Below are 15,004 nucleotides of genomic sequence, written 5' to 3'. Positions count from 1 at the left end.
CCACAATACTCAGAAAGATAAGATGGGAAAAGCTGCAAAAAACGGGGTGGGGCTTTTTTCCTCATGGTAGCTGATTGTTTTGTTTCTTTAAGCAATTCGGCTGCAATTGCTCACAGTAAATGAAAAATCCAAAAATCACATCTGTTCCCTAGATGGAAATCAGCAATGACTAACCACCCAGAAGGGAAGAGTCATTGAGCTGGCCAGAAACCATGACAGCTTAGTAACAGCCGACCCACGGATCACAGAGCCCTGTGTTCACCAGCCGGATGCACAAGGACTGGCTTCCTCCAGAGGAAAAAATAAAAAAAATAAAAAGCCAACATATGTTGAGGGGGCAGAGAGGGGAAGGGAAAAGGAAAAGAACAGAACTATGTAGAATCCAGGAAATGACTTTTCCAGGCACACACAGATGGTCACTAAAGCATGTAAGGAACTTAAGATGTAATTCAGAATAAGATTACATGCAAACAGTTCTAAAAGAAAAAATGTTAATACCACGTGTGCAGGGAGCTGCTCAGCATTCAGGTCAATAACCACTTATGTAGAGAGCACCCTCCATGACATGCCGGCTCCTTGCTGGATGCTGGGGGTACAGGAAATAGAGACACAGCATGTCTGGAGGAGCTTTTGCAATGGGAAAGAGACTGGAGATTGCAAACTCCTGGCCCAGGGGCCATATCTGGCCCAAGTGCTTTGTTTGGCCTATGTGTGCTCCTTAAAAATCTGAACTGAAAATATCTGAAAATAAGGAGAGTTCATATTTCAATAGGCTTCTAAAAGTGGAAGCTCTGGTAACACTGGATCTTTTTTTCGGAATGGGGAAAGAGGGAGCTGGGAGGAGGGAGGTGTAATCAAAGAGCAGGCACCCCTTCTAGAGAGATGAGCACACGAGTGTGCAGGTTTGCCAATTTGACACTTTCTATCAGGCCCATAGAAAGTGCATTTATGTAATCTGTTCATCCTCCTAAGCAGCTGAGTTTGCTACCCCTGGCAGGAACCCACTGCCACAGCATAACACAACAGGGTGTGAGCCATGGTAACTCGTGTGCAGTACAGGCTGCTCAGAGGGGATTGAGCAGAAGGGGCCTTCTCAGATGCAGCTTGGGGAGAAGAGGAAATGCTTCCTGGAGGAGGTGACACTAAATGGAGTCATAAAGTATAAGTAGAAGTTTGGTAGGAGAGGAAGTGGGAGAAGGGATTGAATCCTGCCCCATTTCCCTGGCTGATTCTCTCACTGTGTGAGATGTGAATCTTAGAAAAGAACCTGCAGACACGAATTCTCTAGACGAATCACATCACTCCAAACCTTCAAAGGTATTCGCACCCTATCTTTGCTTGCTACCTCTGACCTGACGAGCCTTATTTCTGACTCAAGCCAGCAGCGACCACAGGAGGAAAGCAGTCAGTCTTCAAGGTCAGTGAGAGCTGGGTCCTTGTCCCAGCTCCACACTCATTCAGCAATTCAGTAAATACTCACTGAGAGCCTATTATGCAGCAGGTACTGGAATGAATAAGGGGAAGCTATTAAAAGCTTTTAAGTGGTTGAGTTTCAGGATCTAGTTTGCCATTTGAAAGCTCCCTCTAGCTAGGAGGAGGCAGAAGAGGGAACAGGGAGACTACAGGATGCTCCTACCAACGACCACACCACACAGAAGGTGCTGGTGCTCTGAAGAGGAGGTTCTGGAGCCAGTGATGTCAACTCTTGCAAAATCATCGTCAAGGTGTCAGGAATCTCTCAGGTATAACCTTTTTAACAAAGTAAGTTTGCAGAGAATGTAGTCTTGATGGAGAAAGCATGTATGGAATGCCCAGAGTCATGACAGGGAAAAGACAGTGGCTTTAGCCAAACTCAAGGGGAAGTCCTCAAGGGGTGAGGAAAGGACAGAAGAGGGATCCGGCCAGCTGGGAACTTTGCAAGGGCCAGGGGACAGTCCCCAAGCTCAGCATGCCTGAGCCATCCTCGTCCTTCCATTCACTCCTAGGAAGCTATCTCCTCCCAGCTGCCCTTCAGGGAAGGCAGCTCTGCAGCAGGGTAGGAAGTGCAATGACCATGGGAAGCAGAGCCTGAGGACAGTGAAGTCAATGGTCCCCACAAGCTGCATCCTCTGGCTATATAAACCAGTCTGGCCTGGGTTTTTCATGGACCAAATGCAATAATTTGCTCTGCAAAAAGCAATGTACCACATAGTCAGGAGTGATCTCTTTTTAACATCTGTAAGTGGGAAGATTGGCCAATGTGATCCCAAGACGGCCACTGCTGGCACCAGTTCGATGAATCATTTCTTACATGGGACTGGGACTGTGAACAAAGCCAGTCACAATAAATGCTTAAAGAGACTTCTGTCTTCTACAGCCACTCTCCCATAAATTCCAGGGGATTTTCCACACAGTGGACTTTTTCCTTTTCCTATTTCCTTTGGAAAAATGGTGAAAGCCACGCATCCAACAAGAGGGTAACTGATACACTCTCAGCTATGATAACTAGAATGTTCCTCAGAAACAGCAAGCTGCTGAAACCACGTGTGGACAGATCTCTCTGACATGCCACTCTAATCTCGTCCTTGCCCTGGCTCAATCCCTATCACCCAGGATAAAGTCCAAGCAGAAGGCCCCTGGCTACCTCTTCTGGCCCACCCAGCACCCTCAAATTGTACCCTCCAAGCAGAAGTCTTTTCCATCTCCAAAATAAATGCTGCATTTGTCTTCCTCTCTCTCTCTACAGCTAGAGCCAGAAGCCAGCCCTCTCTCCCTGGTTGCTGCAATACAGCCTCCAAACAGGCCTCCAGCTTCCATCGTGGACCGTACCATCCATTGTCTACCCAGCAAAAATGCTCAATCAAGTCAGGCCCCACCCCACTTAGTAGTCCCCAAAGACTTGGAATAGACTTAAGGGCCTCCAGGACCTGGCACCTGCCCTCTCTGGACCCTGGGTGTTCACTCCACTCTTGAAACTTGGAACACCCCGATCTTTGTCTTGCCTCGGGGCCTTCACACATGCTCTTCTCTTTACCTAGCATATCCCTCCCTCTAACTTATTTTAAAAGAAATTTAAAAAGCCTGGAATTGACAACTATACACATTTTGTCATATACGCTCACAATCTTTTTTTTCCTTTCTATATATTTTCAAAACACAAAATAAGTGTAGTTGTCTACATTACTTTTAATGCTTTTATAAAGAAGAATGTTAAAGAGGGCTTTGAACCTCATAGCTACCCCCACCCCCTTCCCAGGATTTGATAAAGATCCTTCCAGCCCACTGATTAAAAATTTACAACCATCTTTAAGTACGCTCAGTAACATACAGCATGATCTGTGAATTCTCACATTTACCTAGGATTGCGGCCACAGAGATGTTTTCAATTTTACTGCATCCTGCCAGGTTGGTCTCCAAAATGACCTCACACACTCATGAGTGGATCCAGAGGATCCTGGGCCACCTGACCTCACTGACAATTGAATCAGACTTCCTATTTCTAGCACAATCTAAAACATGAGACATGTATATTGTGGAAACAACCCAAATGCCCTACAAATGGAAAAGGTATAAGCAGTGGTATATATCCATGCAATAGAATACTACTCAGCAATAAAAGCTACCAAACTACTTGTACACACAGTGACATGGAAGAATCTCAGATGCATCAGGCCAAGTGAAAGAAACCAAACTCAAAAGACCACACACTGTATGATTCCATGTATATGACATTCTGAAAAAGGCAAAACCATAAGGTCCAAAAACAAATCCGCAGTTGTTAGAAGCTGGCAGTCAGGGAGGAGACTGACTACAAAGGGATGGAAGAAAATTTTGGTGGGTGATAGAAATGTTGTCTATTATTTTAACTGTGATGATTACACGACCATGCTACACTGCTGTATGCATTTATCAAAACTCTCAGCATTGTATACCGAAAAGGGTGAATTTTACTGCATAAAAAAAAATCACACCTCAATAATCCTAACTTTATCAGTGAAATTTAGAATCTTTTCACATTTACCATCTGTTATGCTTTCTTCTTCTGAGCACTGTTTGTTCACGGCCTTTACCCACATTGCCATGAGGCTGTCTTTCTGTTATTAACCATCGGGAATTCTTTATATATCTAGATGTTAGTGCTTTGTAATGTGTTATATGCATTGCAAATATCTTCTAAGTCTTTTATACGGCTTTTAATACCATTACAGATTTTGTTGCTTACGTGTGCTTTTTTTCTTCAACATATAGTCATATTCACCAATCTTGTCCTTTATGGTTGTGCTTTCCTTCCCTGGTTAACTCCTACCAAGTCTTCATGTCTCACTCAAATGCCAATTCCTCAGACAGGATTTCAGTGTTAATCCTCTCATCCCGTATCACTCATCCCCTCATATTATTCTATTATATTCGTTCATATTCCTTACAATAGTGTTAGGTTTGTGGGGGGTTGGGGGTCTATCTGTTCCTTTGTCTCCCCTACTTAACAATAAGGCCCTATGAATTGGTACATCTACTTTGGTCGCTACTAAAAACCCAAAGCCTAGAACAGCACCTGGTACACAATAGGTGTTCCATAAATATCTGCTGAATAAATAAGAGTGAAGAAAAACTGAATACAGGTGCATACAATGTATATAAATATGTATCTAGCATGGAACACTATACATGTTAATAACATATCATAGACAGCAGCAAACATCACACATCACTAGAAAACAGCAAATTTAGCTTCTGTGCAAATCTGAATCACAATATTTACCTAAAACTAAAAACATTGAGATGTTATGATGCAATAGTCCTAGGACTAGGGATTTATCAAGAAAAATTAACTGAAAAATAGAAAACCTGATCTATGTAAACAGTCTGATCCAAATCAAAGCTAAGCATCCAAATCAAAGAAATGATCAGGTAAACAATGAAACAGTCACTAAACACAAACATTATCTACACAGTAAAAATGACATGGACAAAATATATGTAATATTTGGGAATGCATATGTCCTAATGGTAACAAAAAAAATCAGGATGCCAATATCCACACCCTGACTTCAACTATTCAAAAAAGTAAGCAACAGCAAAAAGACAAAACTGTGATTGACTGTACACAACTCAAAAAATAATATTTTTATAGGATTCCCCCCCCCAAATTTTAAAAATAAGCTCAACTTCTTTCATTTTAACAGAACATAATTTAAATTTGTCTAGTTCCAGTTCTGTCTACCAATGGCCTGGAATCCCCAAGTCAAGTAACCACCTCTTGAATTCCACCTACCCTCTGCCTTCGTCATCTTTCTAAATGTGATTTGGGGAAGCGGCTCCTTGCTTATAATCCTTGAAAAGAGCCCAATTTGCAAAACAGTTGAAATGGCTTCCTCCTGGTCCTTAAGGCTCTGGAGATGCCCCACCCCATCCCCTCAGGCCTCTCCCACCTGCACCATCACAACTTAGCCCACAGCAGGCTGGCAGTGCAGAGGCGTGGCCCCTGTATCTTAGGACTGCATGGCTGAGGCTTTTCAGCAGCATCAGACCTGGTTGGCTGTGATCCCATTTCAACCTGCCTTCTCTCTCTCCTAGCTATTACCATCTGCAATTCGCCTCTCTCCCACACTGGAAGCTTCCAGAAGACAGGGATGGTTTTTCATTCATTGCTGAACCCTCTGTGCCTGGCACTCACTCAAGTTGCTGAATGCCTTCCATGTCCCAGGCATTGCTCTAGCACAGCACTGACCTACAGAAATACAATTTCACCCTCATTTATCTTCAATTTTCTAGTAGCCACAACAAATAAAGTTAAAAGAAACAGGTGGAATTAATTTTAATAACATATTGTATTGAACCTAGCATACACAAAACATATACTTCAATACATTAAAGAGTTGATTAACGAAATATTTTACATTCTCCCTTTTTTTTTTTTTTTTGGTACTAATTCTTCAAAATCCAATGTGTAGGCCGGCTGGGGTTACCTCAGTTGGTTAGAGAGTGGTATTGATAACACCAAGGTCAAGGGTTCAGATCCCAGTACCAGCCAGCCAGAAAAAAAAAAAAAATCTGATGTGTGTTTAACACATACAGCACACCTCAATTTATTCAAGTGCTCAAGAGCCACATAAGGGTATTCCTTATTGGACAGTGCAGTTTTGGATGCTAGGGATATAGCACTGGAAAGTCCAGAAGCCCATTACTGAGGCCACATCCACTGCCACCAGCCTGGACCAAGCACCCACATCACTGAGTGTTTGCCCAGGTATCTGGCTTCTGACCCTGACTTAGTCTCTTCTAAACACAGCAGCCAGACCAAACATTTCAAAGACTAAGTCACATTGAATCACTTTCCTGCTTACATCCCTTCAGGGCCTCCTGATTTCACCTGAAAGGCACATTCTTTCGCAAGGCCTGAAGGCTTTCCATGAAGCACCCACTGCACTCCCTTCCCGTTTTCCCTTCTGCCGCCCACTGTGTCATGCCACTCCCATCTCTCTCTTCTTCTTGCTGCTCCGCAATCTCACAGTCCCCTCCTGCCCTCAGCTTCTGCTGTGGCTCTTCCCAGGGCCCGAAACACCTGTCCCCAGACTGACTCCTTTTCTTCCTTCAGGATGGCTCCAGTGTCAGCCTCTCCACGGAGCCTGCCCTGACCAGCCAACCGAACACCGCGCACCAGCCCGACACCCTGTCCTTATTCTTCCTTTCTGCATCCGCAACACCTAGAACAGCACTTGGCACGGAGTAGGCACACAATAAATATATGCTGAATGAATAGAGATGAATGAATGAATGAGTGGTTGCACGCCCTCAGTCTTATAGAACTTACAATTTAGTGGGAGAAGACAGATATATGGTATATCGGGAAGGTAAGTACTGTGAAGAAAAAATAAAACTCAGGAAGGGGGATGTGAGAAAAAGGTTGCCTTTTTAAGAGGCAGCCACCAAAGGAAAAGAAGAAGAGTAATAGCAACAAACATAGCAGCAACGACTTGCCTAGTAATTGCCACGTGCCAGGCCCTGTGCTAAGCACCTTACATCTATTATCACAGTGGTGCCAGGGCCACTGTGCATTGGAGTTAGCATCGTTTTTGCCTGCACTGCCTCCATCTGTTCCCAGCCTCCCCAACAGAATAGAAGCTACAGGACGGCAGGGATTTTTGTCTCTGCTCCCTGCTGGATCTCCAGTGGCTGGAACTGTGCCTGGCACACAGCAACTGCTCAATACATGAATCAATCAATCAATCAATCTTGAACCAAGCAACAAGTTCGAAGGCTAATTCACCACAAAAAGAGTTCTTAAGAACAATAAATAATAACAATTGCTTTTGTGTCTTATTCAAGGGCTTACTTCCTCTGTGCTAAGTGCTTTACACCATCCCTGGGAGGGAGAAACCATTCTCCTCCCCTGTTCAGCAGCTGAGGAAATGGAAGCAGAGTAAGCTTAAGTAACAAGCAAAGGCAGTCTGACATCTCAGGGGAGAACCCTCTCATTCCTGTCCCTTCTGAGACCCACTTCTGCAGCTAACTTGCTTTCTTATCTTTTTCTAACTTTTATCAGCCAGGATTTCTTTATGATGCTTGCAAAGAACTGTAGCAAAGTCACTGCCATCTTACAAGCATGTAACCAGAATGCTACCTTTACACATTAAAATGTATTCAGAAACCACTACTTTATGCAGCCACAGGAAGTAATAAAACTCAATAACTGTAACTGTAATGGTATTAGCTAACTTTTACTGAGTGCTTACTATGAGCCCAAGCCTCTACCAAACGCCTTCTGTTCATAACCTATTTCCTCCTCACAGCAACCTATAAGGTTGGTGCTTTATCATCCTCATTTTACAGATGAGGAAACTGAGGCTTAAAGAGGTGAAGTAACTTGCCCAAAAGCCACCCAGATTGACGATCCACAGCTCCCTCGGATGTCCCCAGAGGCCTCATGCTGCTCTCTGGTTTTCCTCTCTTTCTTTAGTGGCTTTTCCCTGCAGGCAAGCCTCCCACTTTCCACCATGTCAAGCTGTTTCACATCTAAAGGACAGTGACTGTAGACTGAGCAGCTGCTTGTTTCCTTGAAGACAAAGCAGTTCCTGACAGCCACCTGATTCAGCCAAGTACCAGGCCCATGTTAGGCACCAGACACCCCTGTTCTCAAGCAGTTCATGGTCAATGATGGAAAACAGATAGGTAAACAAAACAGCACCCCACTAACCCCCACCCCAGAAAAAAGAGGCGGGAGGGAAAGAAAATTCAGAATTCTGCAATTAAAAAATAAATGAAACCATTTCAGCATCGTGCATGCAAGTCTTGTTTTATGACGTGATACTGTTTTTGTTTTTAATGGCAGGGTTGGGGTGGGGACACCATAAACTTTGCAATGCTTAGGGTATCTACAGGACCTAAGCACACTCAGGGTAGAAGTGGGTACTCAGAACAGTTTGGAGGGGCATTAGCGAGTTGGGTGTGGGGGGACCAAAAAGAGCTCTATTGCTCATCTCTGTGACAGTTGATAGTAATCAAATCCTGGAAACAATCCTGCAGTGGTTTTGGTCACAAAGCCAACTTGTAGGATGTCTGGATGTAGTCTTTTGCAAATGATTGTAGGTCTTACATCAACACTGAGGCTTCTAACTTTTACTCAAGGTTCCTGCTTGGGCCTCAGAGGACCCCTCTACCAGACCCGCAGCCCAGAACTTTCTCAGCACTGTGGCCCTCACTAAGGCCTCCTAGTCCCTCTGCCTGCAGCCTTCTCCCTCATAGTGGAAAAAGCCCGCAGCCTCAGCAAATGGTATCTTCATGCAAGATGTCCGGGTTTCTATTTGTGCCTGAGTGCGTGGGGAGCGCAGAGAACACACTCAGTCCTCCTGCTCAAGGCTAAGGAGCATCCTTTGCTTGTTCTTAATTGCACTGTCCTCTGACTTCTGGGAGTAGGCCCAGAGAGTCAGACAGCCTTGGTCCAAATCCCAACAGCTCTACTGCTGCCTAGTTGCATGACCTGGGGCGATACCTTCAACCTCTCTGTACTCTGGTTTCCTCATTTGCAAAATAATGATAATAATACTCCTATCTTACAGGATTGTTTGAAATTAAATGAGATAATGTATTTAAAGCATTTAGAACCAATCCTGGCCCACAACAAGAACTCTATCATTGCTGAACATTTTACTATAAGTGCTTCATGAGGTCGTAGGGACCACAAATGTGAAAAAAAAAAAAAAAAAAAACATGCTTGGCATGATAAACCATTTCAATTTTACTGCATGCACTATTATTATTAGTTCCTAAGATTACTTGGGGCCAGAAAAAACAATAGAGGCAGAGGAGGCTCCTCCCAAAGGACCCATTTTGTCAGTGTTCTGAAAGGCCTAGAAGTTCTGAGATTTTCTAGAAAAGATATAGAAGTGACTGTCAACAAGACTCATCAATGGTCACTCCTGCCCCAGATTGTAGCCCTCCTCCCATTTGGGGTCAGGGTCCCGCCACAGACACTAAGTATATGAAGGCGGAGCGGAGCTCTGGTCTCTTAAAGAGATCACAAACTGGCATGAGGAAAAAAAAAAAAAAAACAAGGAGAATGTCATGTCTACAACCGATTGTAAAAGGAATTACAAAATGAAAAGACCAAGCAGCAAGAGAGTCATCCAAGCTCTAAAGCACATAGCAACCTACAGGCATCAGCAGGCCCTCGGCGACCTCTCCAAAGACCACAGCAACTATCAAGGCCCTCAGCTGCCCCAGGAAAAAGCTTGATCTGCCATCGGTCTGACCACATTCAGGGACACTCACGCAAAGCGGAAGAAAGGAAGGGGTCTATGGTCCAGGGCACTCCTTAGCCGAGCTGTCTGAGAATGGTGTCCATCTTGGGCAGGCAGAAGGCCCCGGGCGTGGTGAGCACAGGCCCCAGAACCCAGCCAGTCTGCCTGCCTGCCATCCACGAGGGAAAAAAAACTAAGCACTGAGGGACTGATTGGATGTGGACAGTAAGAATCCACCGGGTTTTTAGACTAGCAATCGCGCAAACCAGCGGGAGTCGGATATTTCAGAATGAACAGAACAATTCCTTCTTTCCAGCCCAAAAAAGCTCCCATCCCGGAAACAGCATGGGGTGGGGGTGGGAAGCAAGAGAGAGAAAAAAGAATATCAATCAGAAAAAGAAACTGATTTCTTCTACTTTTCCAGAAAAGCCAGTTTATGCTAAATTCTGCACTCAAGGTAGATAAAGCAACAGCAAGAAGCCACACTTAACCAGGCAAAACAACAATATAACCACAAACAAATCGCCCCTGGGAGTTCAATGGGGCCAGAGTTATAGCCCACAATGGACCCACCCAGCCTGTCCGTCACCAGACCCATAAGTGGAATTCCAGTCAGGCCCTTGTGCCAACACCTGAGACCACGAGGCATGTCCTCACCTCCAAGATGTAGCTCATCTCAAATAATGGAGACCAGGCCACGAGATTTTTCCCAGCCACGTATTCTGAATTTGTCCTTCTGCTGCTTTCATGAAGGTTTTTCTCCTAATAAATCTTTCAGGAACTTCCACTCAGGCTTCTGAGGATTGATGCAACCCCCTTCTCCGCTGGTTAGAGCTTTAGAGAGATTCACTATGACCACAGGACTGTGTCAAGTTAAACAAGTCCCAACTTGTCACTGCCAGTATGCAAAATAGGTCTGCAACATCCTATAGCAGACAACACAGCAGACATAGTCCTTACGTCCTTAGTGCCCCCGCCCCCCACCACACACAAACACCTTTCTCCATGGTTTCCTCTGGCAACAAATAGCTTCAGTGGCCCAGACGAACAGTGGTGGCATGGGAGGGAAGGGACTGCCAGCCTCTCTCTGGAAAACACAAGGACAGAATGAAAACACCAAAAACCTCATCCTCTTGTCCCTAAACCCTCACAAGTGATTTCTTCTCTAATCTTCTAGAAGGGCCTGAAGTCAGGAGCTCTAGTAAACAGAAGAATATTCCATGCCTACAAACTACCAGGAAAATTCATAATGTATCCACACACGGACACATGCAGCTTCATGGCTGCGTTTCCTGAAAGTCTACACCCAGACCACAAACACTGGCATAAATAAGAGCACATCAGCCAAGGGAAAGCTAACGTAATTAAATGCACAACCCATCCAAAAAGAATGACCATGATGAGGGTGTGGGGGCACTCAGCAAACCGAGAAATGCGATGCAAAAGCAGAGAAAGTTTGAAAACACAGTTGTTGAGTTTTCGGAAATCACCTTCACCCAGCCCTGAAGTGGTGTCGAGGAGGGGGGAAGAGGGTGGGACGGTCTCAGGATGGAGGGAGCATCGTGCGGGTCACAGACCTCTAGTTTTGCAGCAGGGGCCTCCAACCACGTCGGCGGTCCCAAATCTGTACTGACTGGATAGGGGTCTATTTTTAGAGATTAGGTAATATGCCTTTCATCGAGTGCATACATCCACAATTACCTCTATGCACGACCATTCGGTGTCACCCTCTCCCTTCCCCCAGCCCCCGCCCCGGAACGCCCAGCCTCGCGGCTGGTTTTGAGTCCAGTGATGAGGAACGTGCACGGTTCACACACACACATCGGAACCCGAAAGCCCCTTTTCTCCGTCCAGCTACTCACTGTGCATCCCGACCCGCAAGGCCCAGCCTCGCGAGTTTCCAGAAACGCAGAGCACAAAATTGGAACTTACTGGAGGGTGGATCCCGCCCTGCCTCCACGGGTCACCGGGGCCGCCAACATCCCTTCGGCGTGGAAACCCACTCGGGGGGCGCGGGGGCCCGTCCTCGCCCTCGGCTCCTGGCTGCTCCCGCTCGTCCCCGCCGCCCCGAGCCCGCCGGGCCCGCGGACCCATGTGCTCGGCGGCCGCACGCGCTCTGCCCGGCGGAGCGCGGGGCTGGCGGGTGGCCCGTGACGTCACGGCGGCTGGCGCTCCGGGCCGCGGGGGCGGAGGGGAAGCGCGCGCCGCCCGGCCAGCCGCGTGCGTCCCCGGTCCCCTCGCGCGCCCGGCCGTCCCCCGCTCCCGACCCGCGGCCCCCCGCGCCCCTCCACCCGCCCCGCCCGGGTCCCGCGGGGTACCGAGCCCGGGAGGGCCGCAAGCAGAGGTGTGGTGGAACTGGGCCACCCGCTGACGGGGACCCAGATGGCACGGGGGAGGTGGCGCTGCGCTCCGGCCTGGGGGGGTCGTCGCTGCACTAGCGCCGGGGTCCCACCTAGCCAACGGGAACCCTGCGCCCTCCTTCCCAACCCCCAGCGTCCTGGAGGCTCGTAGCCTTCCCACTTTCCAGATGGGGAAGGCGAGTTCAGTGACACAGAAGGACCCAGATGCTCTGAGATGGATGCAGTTCACGCAGAAGACCGCTGGCTTAGCTCCGTCCCCAGCGCTCCGAGCGATCCCCTAGGTGCCACCCAGCATCCGCGGGCCTGGTGAGAGGGGCACACGCACCTTCCCGCCTCCTTCGAAGTCCTCTCTGTTTGGGGGGACTCAGTTGCAAACCCGTGCAGAGGGACACCTGTTTGCTCAGCCGCCTCCACTCGGGGCAGAGTTGGCCCTCACAGTATATTAAACTAGCCCTTGAATGCCTAATTGTCCCTCCAGAGGAACCAGAAGACGCTGGCCTCGCGTGTGGGACGTGTTTATCTCGTTTTCTCTGCAGCAGCTCCGGACTGGATACATGCGAGAAGCTGCCTCCGTTCAGTTCAGAGTTAACCGAGCACTTATGGGGGGCCAGACATCCTGCTAGGCGATGGTAGAGGATGTGAAAGAGGAGTTAGCTGGACGCAGACGCTAGAAAGAGGTCACGGTGCGGTGAAAAGTGGGACCCGACCCACCGATGGGTGTTACTGAAGGTGCCCAGGCCCGCGGGTGCCGGGTGGTACCCAGGGAGGGGCTCCAAACCCAAGGCTGCCCCTCTTTCTCCCGCCCAGTACCCTACATCTCATATCATTTCAACCCACCCGGGGGGTCTTTGTCTCTTCCCTCCCTGTGTGTCGTGTTCAATTTATCCTCTTCCAATGGCTTCTTCCCGACGCGAATAAGTTCTCCTGTCTTGAAAAAGAAAAAGAAAAAGAAAAAAAAAAAATCTTCAGTCGATGCTCCTCTACCGCCTGTGTTACATATTCATTCTTAATCATGGAGTACCTGTTTTGTGCCTGGCTCCCTGCGAGGGGCTGGACAGGTGTCTGGGCGACGGCTGTCGTCGGCCACGAGAAGCCCAACTTCTAATGGCAGCTTCGACTCGGTTCCCAGGTCCGTGTTTCTGAGAGGCTGCCTGGTCCTTCTGTGAGCTCCGTGCGCTGCAAATCCCTCCTGCCTGAAAAGACACCTTCGCCCAGGTCTCACTCAACTTTGAACTTGACTCTTGTCTTCTCTGAGTCTCTAACTCTGCTGCAGTCATCTTAGATTCACATTTTTCCCTTTCTAAAATTCCGTTTTAGAAATTTTTTTTCAGTAAAAATACAAAGAAGAAAATATTTTAATATCCCTACCATCCAAAATGGAGTATATCTGCTTCCAATCTTTTAAAAATCATTTTTCTTCTTGTTAAAGTGATACATTTTTCTTGTAAAAGTCGTCCCTTACTATCCGTGGGGGTCGAGGAAGAGGATTTGGTTCATGGACCCTTGAGGATACCAAAATCCCCAGATGCTTAAGTTCCTTACATAAAATGAGGCAGTATTTGCATACCATACATGCACATCTTCCTGTATACTTTAAATCATCTCTAGATCACTTATAATACCTAATATGACGTAAATGCTATATAAATAGTTATTATGCTGTATTGTTTTATTTGTATTTTTTTAATTGTTTTTTTCCAAATATTTTGGATCCGAGGTTCGGTGATTCTGTGGATGTGGAGCCCACAGATAGGGAGGGCCAACTGTACATTGTAAGAAATTTAAAAAATGCAGAAAAATATGGAAAAGAAATAAAAATTTTATCAGCCAGAAATAACTTTCATAAATATTAGATAAATTCTAGACATTACTTTAGGCATAGATACATAGAAATAGATATTGGTATAGATATATGAATAGATGCAGTATTGGCAAGTAGAAAAAAAATTTATTTTTAAATGTTAATACCTCATAGTTGCTTTTTTTTTTTTTTTTTTTTTAAAGATGAGCGTTGTCAGCACCACGCTCTCCAAAGTGAGCTAACCGGCCATCCCTATATAGGGATCCAAACCCATGGCCTTGGTGTTATCAGCACCACACTCTCCCTAGTGAGCCACAGGCTGGCCCATAGTTGCTATTTTAAAATATAACGTATTTAAAAGGGAAGCACACATGAAGTTAAAGGAATTGCTAAATTTTAAATATTTTCACCACTTGACAGGTATTGTTTTCTAAATAATCCTACAAAGGTTCAGGAAAAAGAGGATGAAAAACAAGAAAAGAATGAAAGGATGGTGTTTTATTTGTAGACTTCTTTATTTTAGAGAGCTGGCAACTTTTTGCTATGACCTTAGCACATTTTCTCCCATCTCTCCTTACTTCACCTCCTTTATTTGTTGGTTGTGTTATTGTCTTTAAACTGCTACTCTCCATTCTGTAACTGTAATTTCCATGGTTTTTTAGTATTGGGCTTATAATTAAATAATTTCATGCTCAGTACTAGTTCTTCCCTTCTCTGCACCTGCTTCCTTATCCACAAAATCCATTCTTTCATTTAGCAAACATTATTGAGCGCCATTATGTGCCAGACACCATGCTGGTCCCCAGAACGTTGGGGCAATAAAACAGGCAAGGTCCCTGCTCTTGTGAGGCTCATGTTTTAAGGAGAAGAGGTGGACAAATAAGTGATAAGCAAGATCATTTTAACAGTGATCAATGCTACTGAGACAACAAATTTGAGTAAAGAGCTAGAGAGGGATAAAGCAGGTGGGGAATTGACTCCTGGTAATCTGACCAGCAAGAAGAAGCCAGCTATGGAGACTGAGGAAGTGTTCCAGGAAGAGGTGACTTCAAGGGTAAAGGCCTGGAGGTGCATGAGAACATCATCAATCATTCCACAAATGCTTATAGAGTCAGACAGGCCAACAG

At 46.1% G+C, this 15,004-nt stretch overlaps 1 long non-coding RNA gene across 5 annotated transcripts in view; it reads right to left on the bottom strand.

Moving 5' to 3' along the window:
- Positions 1-11,829, bottom strand: part of LOC134363934 (uncharacterized) — a 244,855-nt gene extending 233,026 nt beyond the window's left edge. For all 5 annotated transcript variants that reach the window (XR_010021782.1, XR_010021786.1, XR_010021784.1 and 2 more), the window contains exon 1: positions 11,649-11,829. This is a non-coding gene — a long non-coding RNA (uncharacterized LOC134363934). The remainder of the gene's footprint in view (positions 1-11,648) is intronic.
- Positions 11,830-15,004: the final 3,175 nt, after the last annotated feature.

Source organism: Cynocephalus volans, chromosome 15 (assembly GCF_027409185.1).
Source record: "Cynocephalus volans isolate mCynVol1 chromosome 15, mCynVol1.pri, whole genome shotgun sequence".
NCBI lineage: Eukaryota > Metazoa > Chordata > Mammalia > Dermoptera > Cynocephalidae > Cynocephalus > Cynocephalus volans.
The sequence above is the reverse complement of the archived record's forward strand: the minus strand, read 5'-3'. Positions and strand labels throughout refer to the sequence as shown.